We start from the raw sequence: 10,006 nt of genomic DNA, 5'->3' as shown, positions 1-10,006 counted from the left end.
CACCAGCCATTTAATTATCGTAGCTGGAAGAGAAAGTCAGAAGCCCGGAAGACTGTAGCAAGTAACTCACGTCCTGATTTCCCAAAGCACATCCACAGTCTGCATGGCACAATTCAGAAGTGTAATGGAATATTCTCCACTTGTCTGGCTGTATGTTGCAGTATTCCCACTCATGAGGTTTGTCATCATTCAGGCCAATAAACCCTGTCTTCTACCAAATCGAATATTCAATCCTCCTGACATTGATAATATGTGCACCACAGAAAACAGCACTGGCAGTATTGTGTACTATATGAAAGATACATTCACTAACTAAAAACTTGTAGCTTTTAAGGTCAACAAGGACTGGGTATCATACCCTGGAGAACACTGCCTGGAAGTTCCTTTTCACACCATCCTGCTTTTGAACTATATCATCATTCCTTCACTGTTGGTAGGCGAGATCCTGGAACTCATTTCCTAAAAACAGTAGTGTGCCTATCTACATCAAATAGTCTGCAGAAGTACAGAAATGCGGCATGCTACAAGTTTGTCAAGAGCAAAAAGGTCTGGTCTGCAAATGTTGGCCTTATTATTGATTTCCCATCCCATTAAAATATAAAATGCTACCGTTTGTATAAAAGAAACAGTTATATAAAACCTTCTTATTTGCTGTTAAAGTATACTGAAAGCATTTGGATTTCAACAAACATAAATCAAGGATACACTGATTAATGCTCTTACAGTTCTCCATAAATCTATTACTATTATGTTATGGGAGAAGCTTATATTGTGTTGTCTAGCTTGGCTATCCATTCATTGGCTCCAGCGATGGGAGATATTAAACAGAACTTAGTGAGCAGGTTGATATAATTTGTTTGATTGTTTGGAAAACTTGGCTACAAACACATTTCAAATCCTAACTTATACTACACCAGCTGGGAGCTGCATTATCTATTCCCAATGCAGGTGTGTTTGAGCCTGATGAGTGAATTGAAAACCAGGGGCCTTTTGATCACCATCCACCCATTGATTCCCTGAGTCTGCAAGTTAATTGTAAGCTTGCCAGCTAATGTCATCACCCAAACCTTTAATTCACTTCCTGATTAAAAATGTATTTATCACAGCCTTGAATGCACTTAATGACCTAGCCTTGACAATCTTCTACTATACTGAAGTCAAAGGACAAATGAACCACAGAGATTCGGGGGGGGAGAAAGGTTTATCAACGTGTTTTTAAATAAATTGCCCTAAAAGCTACAGATGCAAGAGGGAGAAAACTCATAAAAACGTACACCTTCTCCAAATATGTCCTTAGTTTAAGACATTTTAACAGTACACTGCCGATATACAATAAAATAAACAAATATGTAAATAAAAGATGTGTGTATATAAAACATTAACATATATCTATGATATAGTGACATAATTGAGAACACATCATACTTGTATCATGCAGTAACTTCCATAACTCATTAGTTATGAAAGTTACAATAGATGCAGGAGAAAAATTACATGCAAAAGTGAAAATCAAACTGCATTAATTATAATCAATTTGAGATGCTTCAGCTACGAGCCAAAGATAAATGGAGCATTGGATATTTTAGTTCACAGATTTTAACTGAAAATGAACTAAAGTTGAAATAAATCAGGTTTAAATACAAACAATCTTAGGTAATGTTGTTGAGTCTCAACTTCCGTTCAAAATACTTAGTGAACCATTCAGTTCAGGGGCAGCTGGCGACTGGTGATAATATAGGCCATCCAGTGAGGCCCACATCTCACACATGAAGTAGAAAAAGAGAGAACTGTATAATTAGACGTAGAGGAGCCTATATTGATATGAATCCAAGATAATATTTAAAACAAGGAACTGCTGAAAGCAACATATACATTCAGTCTTAAAGTGGAAATGACCTTCTTGAAAGCAACATTTCGGGCTGACTTCTGGGAGACTCAGTGACCAATGGTGACAAGATAATTCAGTGCATGAAGGCCTATGAATTGCACAATCAAACAAGAGGCTAGACTTGGTTTATTGCAAGAAGCATAAAAGAAAACCTAGTTATAGAGTCGTGGAGTTATAGAAATAAACAGCACGGAAACAGGCCTTTCAGTCCAACACTTGCACGCCAACCAGATATTCTAAATTAATCTAGTCCCATTTACCATCATTTGGCACATATTTCTCTCAACCCTCCTGTTCATGTATTCATCCAGATGCCTTTTAAATGTTGTAATTGGACCAATCTCTACCATATCCTCTGACAGTTCATTCCATACAAGCCACATGATCTGCATGAAATGATGTCCCTTACATCCCTTTTAAATCTTTCCCGTCTCATCTTAAACAGATTGCCTCTAGTTTTGGACTCCCCCCACTCCGCAGTTAAGACTTTATCTATTTACTCTATCCATGCCCCTCATGATTTTATAATCTTCTATAAAGTCAACTCTCAACCTCCAATGCTCCAGGCAAAATAGCCTCAGGCCATTCAGCCTGTCCCAATAGCTCAAAAACTCCAAACTTGGCAACATGAGTTCTAAGAAGTGTTAAGAAGCGTTCTTTTGCATTGAAAGTTCTGATGTGAACTTATCTGCATAACTATTCACAGGAATGTTTAGAGTCAAGCAGATGGAAAAGACAAGTAATAGTGGAAGGAGAACATTTATGCACTCAGATTGAAAGGAAGAATTAAGTGCAAAGTCACAATTGATGCCAAATATTCGGAAAGTTTGAAAGTTCGGAAAGCCATTTCAGGCATTTAGAAACCTTTGGCAAAGCTTAGGGCAAAGGGATTAATAAAAGGTTTGAAATTTTTTTTTAGAATGGAACTGTAGGCATGTCTTGAGCCTGCAGGCAAATTGTGGGAATAGAAATACCCGTTCCCTCATAAAAACAAATGAAATAGGAGAAGGAGTAAGCCGTTTGGTTTTTCAAGCCTGCAGTACTATTCAATAAAATCAAGGTTAATCTGATTGAGTCTATGACTTCAATGCTTGATTACAATCACTATGCCCCACACCCAACTCACAATGGACATTAACCTCATACTGGCTTGTACATCAAAAATCTGTCTAATCAATTATTTGACCCCCACAGCTTCCTAAGTAAAAGATTCCAAACATTAACTTACCTTCTGACAAGAAAACAAATCTTCCACATGCCAATCTTAAATGGAACACCCATTTCTTTTAAAACTCTGTCCTTTTTTGTTGATTCTCTGCTGTGGTGATATCCTTTCAGCAACTATTCTGTAAACTACCCCAGAATCTTACATAATTTAATAACATCAGATTTCATTTTTTTAAAATCCAATGACTACAAATCCAACTTGCTCAATGTTCAATCTCAAGGCAGCCCGTACATATCAGGATTAAAGCTAATAAATGTTCTCTCTACTTCCACCACTGCAAATATCATCTAATTAAGTTATGAGACTAAATTGTACGGGGTACTCGATGTGTCTCACCAATGGCTTGCACAACTACAGAACATGCCTCTACTTTTACACTCCACACTTCTCACAATAAGGGAGAACATTCTAATTATCTTTGTATCCGTGTGTTAATTATTTTTGATTCGTACATACAAAAACTCAGAACCTTCTGTACCACAAGCATTCTGCGGAATCTCTCCATGAAAGTATTACTCTCTCGTATGATAGCAAACTAATTTGTCGTGATGCTGCCTGCAATGTTCTCTATACTATGTTACCATCTTATCATAGGCCTGAATTGCATGTAGGTAGCAAAAGCTGCCCAGCCTAACGTTAGGATACAACTCATTATTACTATCCCTGTACATGGCTACTTTAAGATGAATGCATTTGTAGGTGATGGAAGAGTTCTGTGCCTAGCTCTCCGTTTGCATAAATTTTAAACGGGCTGTTTCCCATAGTGATTCCTCAGTATGGGTTTTGAATATTGGGAATTTTCTTCCCAGAGGGTTGTGGGTGTGGCATCTTCAAAAATGTTTAAAGCTAGATTTTTGGTGTTTCATGGAATCAAGCTATTAGGTGAACTACCAGAAAGATAAAGTAAAAAATCAAGATATGTCATAATTCTATTGAGTGGCAAAGCAGGCCATACAAACCAGATGGCCTATGACTGCCCCTAGTTCTAGTGTTCTTATTGTTTATTGAAGGTTTACATTTTTCCACTTACTTTAGCACTACATTTACTTGAGAAATAGCAATGTAATCTAGTGGAACTCTAAAACTGACAAGTCATCTGCGTTTCCCACGACTAATCTTGCCTGCATCGGCACCTGGAATTCTGACCCTTTGAGTTGTATGATATCAGTGCAGACTGTGGGAGGAACTTTTCTCTGCCTGTAAATGCGCTCATCTAATCTGGATGTTCTTGATGTTTACAACAGTAATGTTATACTCTGATGAACTCAAAAATAAGTTGAATTGAATGTGAACTACAAGGTTAAGGAATGCATTTGTTTCCAAAAATGAGTTACTGCAGATTAATTTTAGTTTCAAGTGACTTTTCTACTTGATATCATTTGTGTATTTACATTACTCATTAATATTAGGTCTAGAAATCCAACTATTAATGTAACTATACGCCTGTCTTACCTTTATATTTTCAGCATTTACAACTACTGTAAATGTGCAAGACTAATCAGTAATAAGAAAGATGTTGCTACACAGAAGTACGTCCGGCAAAGAATGGATGCATTGGGACTACAATCTGCAAGAGGCACACAAAAAAAAAGAAATTTAATTTTAGAAGGAAAATGATCATGCTTTAGATCGACAGGTGCTTAATGAACTTCAATATCCCAGTTTGTACTGATGGCACTATACAGATGATGTTGTGAAGTATAAGCAGTATAAACTGCCTGTACAAAAACACATCAGATATTCAATATTCCAATATGGACCAGGCTACAACTTCAAATCCGTGAACTTCCTCTTTAAGTAGCCGAGTTGTGGGTTTGAACATTTGATTCTAGCTCCTGTATGCTGTGCACCAAAACAATTAGCATAGCAATTGATTTGTTTTAAAATTTACACATTCCACATGAACAGCAGTGAAAAAAACTGGTGAGTTAATGCTTTGATGATGGCACTTTTCTAAAGATGGAGGTAAGACAGTTACGCTTTTGATATTATCCGCATCATATTTGAATTGGATGTATTCAATGCTCAAATAAAGAAAATGTTCTTTTCCAGAGCATTCACCTGGATAAAAGTACGTTCATTTGCCTCAACAAGATGAGTTGAGAGAAATGTGGTGGCCAGGACACTGCGAGACTTCCTCTGCTCTTGTTTATAAAAAGATCAAGGAATCCTTTACAATTCCTTGAGGGACCACATTATGTTTCAGAGCTTCTGTGTCTTAAATCTCTGATGACAGATTCTGTCTAAATTAATTTAAAATTTAAGGACATTCTGCGCTGTATTATTCTATGTTCTATAACTACTGATATGGACTTGCCAAATAGCTTTAGAAGATCATGGGAAAGGTAAGAAAACACATGGCTATTGTAACTGGGAATTTATTTTACCTTTTGCTTGCTAAATTATTAAATCTTAATCCTGTAATAGTAAGTGCAATCAAACATTAAAGCTGATTGTTCCTGTTTGCTTATGCTATGTGATTAGTGTATGGCAACGATATTTACACACTAAATCTCATAAAGGAGCACCATCCACTGATTTCAATTACATAGTGCATTTTTGTGACTTGAAAGAATTTGAATGGATAGGAAGACAGCATTTCTCAGTTACCCGTAGCCTGTGCTGTTTTATTTTTTTTTAATTGCCACTTATTACAAATTATTATGTCAATTATTTGTTGTGCCTCTCTGTTCTCATCTTCTGAGATTCGTACTTCAAGCAGGCAGCTCGTGTAATAGCCAAAGCAGACAACTAAGTTAGGACAGATTATACAAAAGTATGGATTTAAATTCAATTATTTAATTAAGTCTGAAATAAAAATGCCTTCCCACAGCTACAAAGGGCACTGATCAGCTCGGACCTGAGGTACTGCATACAGCTTTGGCCATCTTACTCAAAGAAAGACTCTAGGGCTCACAAGAGAAGGCAACTGTCCTTTGAAAAGAGCTAACATGGCGTGAGGCTGGATGAACACAGCAGGTCAAGCAGCATCAGAGGAGCGTCGAGACCCGAAATGTCAAAATTTCCGACTCCTCTGAAGCTGCTTGGCCTGCTGTGTTCATCCAGCTTCACACCGTGTTATCTCAGATTCTCCAGAACTGGCAGTTTCTACTATCTCTGTCCTTTGAAAAGTTTGTGCAAATTGCTCCTTTACTGCCCAGAATTGGCAAGATTTAGAGTTGATCTAATTGAAACATGCAAAATATTTTGAGGGAATGGTTAGATTGGAAAGTATTCCCCATGGCTGTGATCTCTGATCAAAGGCCAGACAGTTTCGAATCCTAGGGGTCGTGGATGTCCATTTGTTGAATTTAGTCAAGATTGAGATCAATAATCTCAGTGGGACCAAAGGAATGAATGGATATTGAAAAGAATTGTAGCATTAAATGCTATGCAGCAGTTTCTGCTTTTTACGTCCTTACATTTAACAATATCTAGGGGAGCTGAACAGTCTATTTCCCCATTGCATCTATGCAAATTCTAGGCTTTGCAAGCTACACTCTCAGCAATGCAAAACATTCTTCGATGAAACAATAGCTTGGAACCATGGACAAGAGATGAATTATTGGGCTGATTACTGATACTATTAATTATATACATTCCAACCCTGCCAATAAAATGGAAATACTGAAGCCTGGATAATCTGATCAGATCCTGCAATTTAATGATGGGTGAATTTGATATGGTTAGCTTCCAGACATTGTACTGACAGTATTTTAAGAGACACCAGCATCAAAACGTATTATGGGAGTGAAAAGAAAAACTAGTTGTCAGCTTATATAAAAAATACACACCAAAAGGTGTGTATCACAAATGAAATAGCCAGCTTGATCGTGATGATTAAAACTACAAGTTCTCAAAATCAGTTCTTGATCTTTCTTCCCTAATCATTGCCTGGTCATTTGAACTGTTCAATTCATTCAAGCTTTGAAATGCTGTGAAAAATGTGGTTAGAGTTGAACATTCTGAATTGCTGCAAATTTGGAATGACTGCATATTTGACTGGAAGCTGTATGGTTAAACATTTTTGTCATTTAGGTACTAAATATTCTGATTGGAATGCTATGTGCTACGACCCTGAAGATTTCTTTTCTAAAAAAAACAACCGAGATTTGAAGCCCATCCAATTGGTGTTTCACTGACAACACATGCAGAAACGCTCGCATGTGGTGAAGAAAACTTTAAATAAACAAAACAAAGAACTGTGAATGCCAAAGATCTGAAGCAAAAGAAGACATTGTTGGCGAAACTCAACTGGTTTGGCACCATTTGATGTTTCGAGTCCAGTGATGCCTTCTTAAGAACTAAAGACTTGCAAACCCTTCTCACACAGGACGACTCACCCATAATTGTCACTCCCAAAATGACGGCTTCAGCAAGGCTTCAAATAGTGTTTATACCTTTAGTTAAAGAGGCAATTCTCTCACGTATAATCTCTGTGTTTGGTCAAATGACTACTTTAACACACAGCTTTGGGCAGTCAATGGAGTACGGTTTCTTCAATATTTCACAATAACAGTTAAGAGTGACAGGAAGATTTTCTGAATTTTTGCAGTTGCGTTAAATGGATAATCTCAATTACAATGCTACTTGGGACAGATGCAAAGTGAGCACAGAGGTTCGTTATTGTATTTTGGCCATACAAAGAGTAATTGAATCGTTACACTTGGTGTTACACGAACCATGTTGGATCCTGCGCCAAGATGCAAATCCAGGTTAAAAAATGAAATCAAGACAGCAGAGCGACAGGTACAGTTCATATAGTCGATGCTTGATGGTCAAGAAGTGAGCAATAACCAAGATTGTCTGATTGCCATAATCTGGCCATAATTACTTTGAAACTCCTTCATGTTCCTGTGTATGTTTCCTATGAATTCCTGAGAATAATATAGCTGGCTAGCTGGAGTGACACGTTGAGAAATTAAAAAAAACATTTCGCTCCAGATACCCAACAAGAGAAAAAAGAAAATCTCCATTTGTTTCTATGGTCACAACGAGAGAAAAAAATAAAATCAAATAGTCTTCACCCGCCGCGCCCAGGTTATTTGTTTGGGTTTTAACAATACCGCTTATTCTCGCTTCTGTTTTTCTAACTCTGTTAAATGTTTCCTTGGCAAGAAACCGAATTTTTCACGATCTCACGAACTTCGTATGTATGTTTCCTTCCCTCCCTCTTGCAGAATGGTTCGGATGCAGGATTGCATAATTCAACGTGAGTGGATTTATCGAAGCCGCCAACCTGCAGAAATCTTTTCAACTTTTCTTGCAAAACTGATGGAATGTTGAACGCATAGGGTTTCAAATAATTCTGATCCGCAGACATCTAGCTGTGGTATTGGTAAGTGTGTGACTTTCATTTCGGACATCCCCAACAAGGGGTTAGCAATGAAATGTTTGAATTGTATTCGAAAGTCGCGGGTTTCATTCTCATGTAAAGGATGGTCTGGAATAAGTTGGCGATTTCACTGGGTGGATGGTGGGCGATAATGGGTCACTTAATTTAAGATCACAATTCGAATTGTGAGTCAGAGAAGGCTGTGAGTTGTACATTTTGAAAAATGCATTTGACTACCAGCGGTATAAGATTTCGAAATAGCAGCTTAAGCAGAAGCATGTGGTAGCCAACTTCCCCTCTTGCTTTGCACTGACAATTGCTGAACATCTAGTTTTTCGATTTGAAATTTTAGCAACAAGAGCGCCAACTTCCTGCGGCCACTGAGTAATGTTGGGGAATGCTGCACCCAAGCTGTTCCACCTTTCCATATACATTAGCCCGCTGCACACTGGGTGTTCTCTCAGCCTACCGTAATAGGGGAGAAATTAATAATCATTTGCATTATCATTAGCAGAAGAGCTGCCATTTCAAACTTCCTGTCCATCTAACTGCCGTATTTTCAAAGTCGCTGGGGTTGATTACTCTCCGCTTACATTCAGCTGTATGCCGATTCCATTTCCAGTCTGTTCAAACTGCAATAACAGATGCCAACATTTCTAAAACGCACATTGTGGGTTTGCGCTGGCTTCGTTCTCAATGTGAAACACTCTCCAGGAATCTTGTTTTGAGTTCAAGAATTCCTGGTCACCAGCTTTCCACCAACGCACCACGACTTGGTTCCTACCTCGGAATAGCAGCAACGAGCAGTGAAAAGTCACGGTCTGTCTTACTGTTACATTGGGCGATCGCAGAAATTGAGTCATACGAGCGGCAACTGTTGCAAAAACAAACAAAAATACGAAACATTTATTTACAAGAGAACGACAGAGTGTCGGGAACTTGTAGCAGCAAACAAGGGAACAACTAGGGCTCAGGAGCAGCAGTTATGATTGCACAGATGTATCCCTTCCACTGAAAGGCCAGAAACTCCATAAAGAGCTTGTCGCAACATCAGCATAAATAGTCATGCCCATACATAGTTAATATCACCTACACATTTTACAGCTTTTTCTATCTAGCAGTTGTTGAATTGAAGACATGTACCTGTACAAGGAAGGATCAAGGTGAGAATAGGGTGAAGTTGTGTTTCTTGGGACGTACTGATAGTTTGAACCTAACCCCAGCTGAGCAACAGATCCCCGGCTGGTTTGAGCTGGACGGCAGGGCCAGGGCGATCACTTTTTTTTTCACTCTCTCAAGCTCATGTGAAGTGCAATCATTCACCATCACGCTTGCATGTCTTGTGGTTTCAATGCTGAGTTGGTAGGCAAGATCTACAGATCATGATATGCGTTGGAAGCAGAAATAACAGCGGTTTTATTTTGTAGCACACACTGAATTTTTTTTATCTGTAACTGAAGTCAATGTTTACGTTTTTTTGTGACAGCAATAGGTGTCTCGGGGTGTACTAAGAAAGAAAAAGGAACGAACTGTGTTTTCCAGCCAAAATTCCTTT

The 10,006-nt window shown here is 38.2% G+C and overlaps 1 long non-coding RNA gene across 1 annotated transcript; it reads right to left on the bottom strand.

The window, feature by feature from the left end:
• Positions 1-4,631: 4,631 nt before the first annotated feature.
• LOC132210612 (uncharacterized) lies at positions 4,632-9,786 on the bottom strand. The gene is made up of 3 exons (XR_009446748.1): positions 9,595-9,786; positions 9,236-9,325; positions 4,632-4,683 (listed from the first exon to the last, which is right to left on the bottom strand). It is a non-coding gene; the product is annotated as an uncharacterized LOC132210612 (long non-coding RNA).
• Between the last annotated feature and the right edge of the window lie 220 nt (positions 9,787-10,006).

The sequence above is a fragment of the Stegostoma tigrinum genome, chromosome 16 (genome assembly GCF_030684315.1).
Source record: "Stegostoma tigrinum isolate sSteTig4 chromosome 16, sSteTig4.hap1, whole genome shotgun sequence".
Taxonomy (NCBI): Eukaryota; Metazoa; Chordata; class Chondrichthyes; order Orectolobiformes; family Stegostomatidae; genus Stegostoma; species Stegostoma tigrinum.
This window is presented reverse-complemented; position numbering and strand designations above follow the sequence as displayed.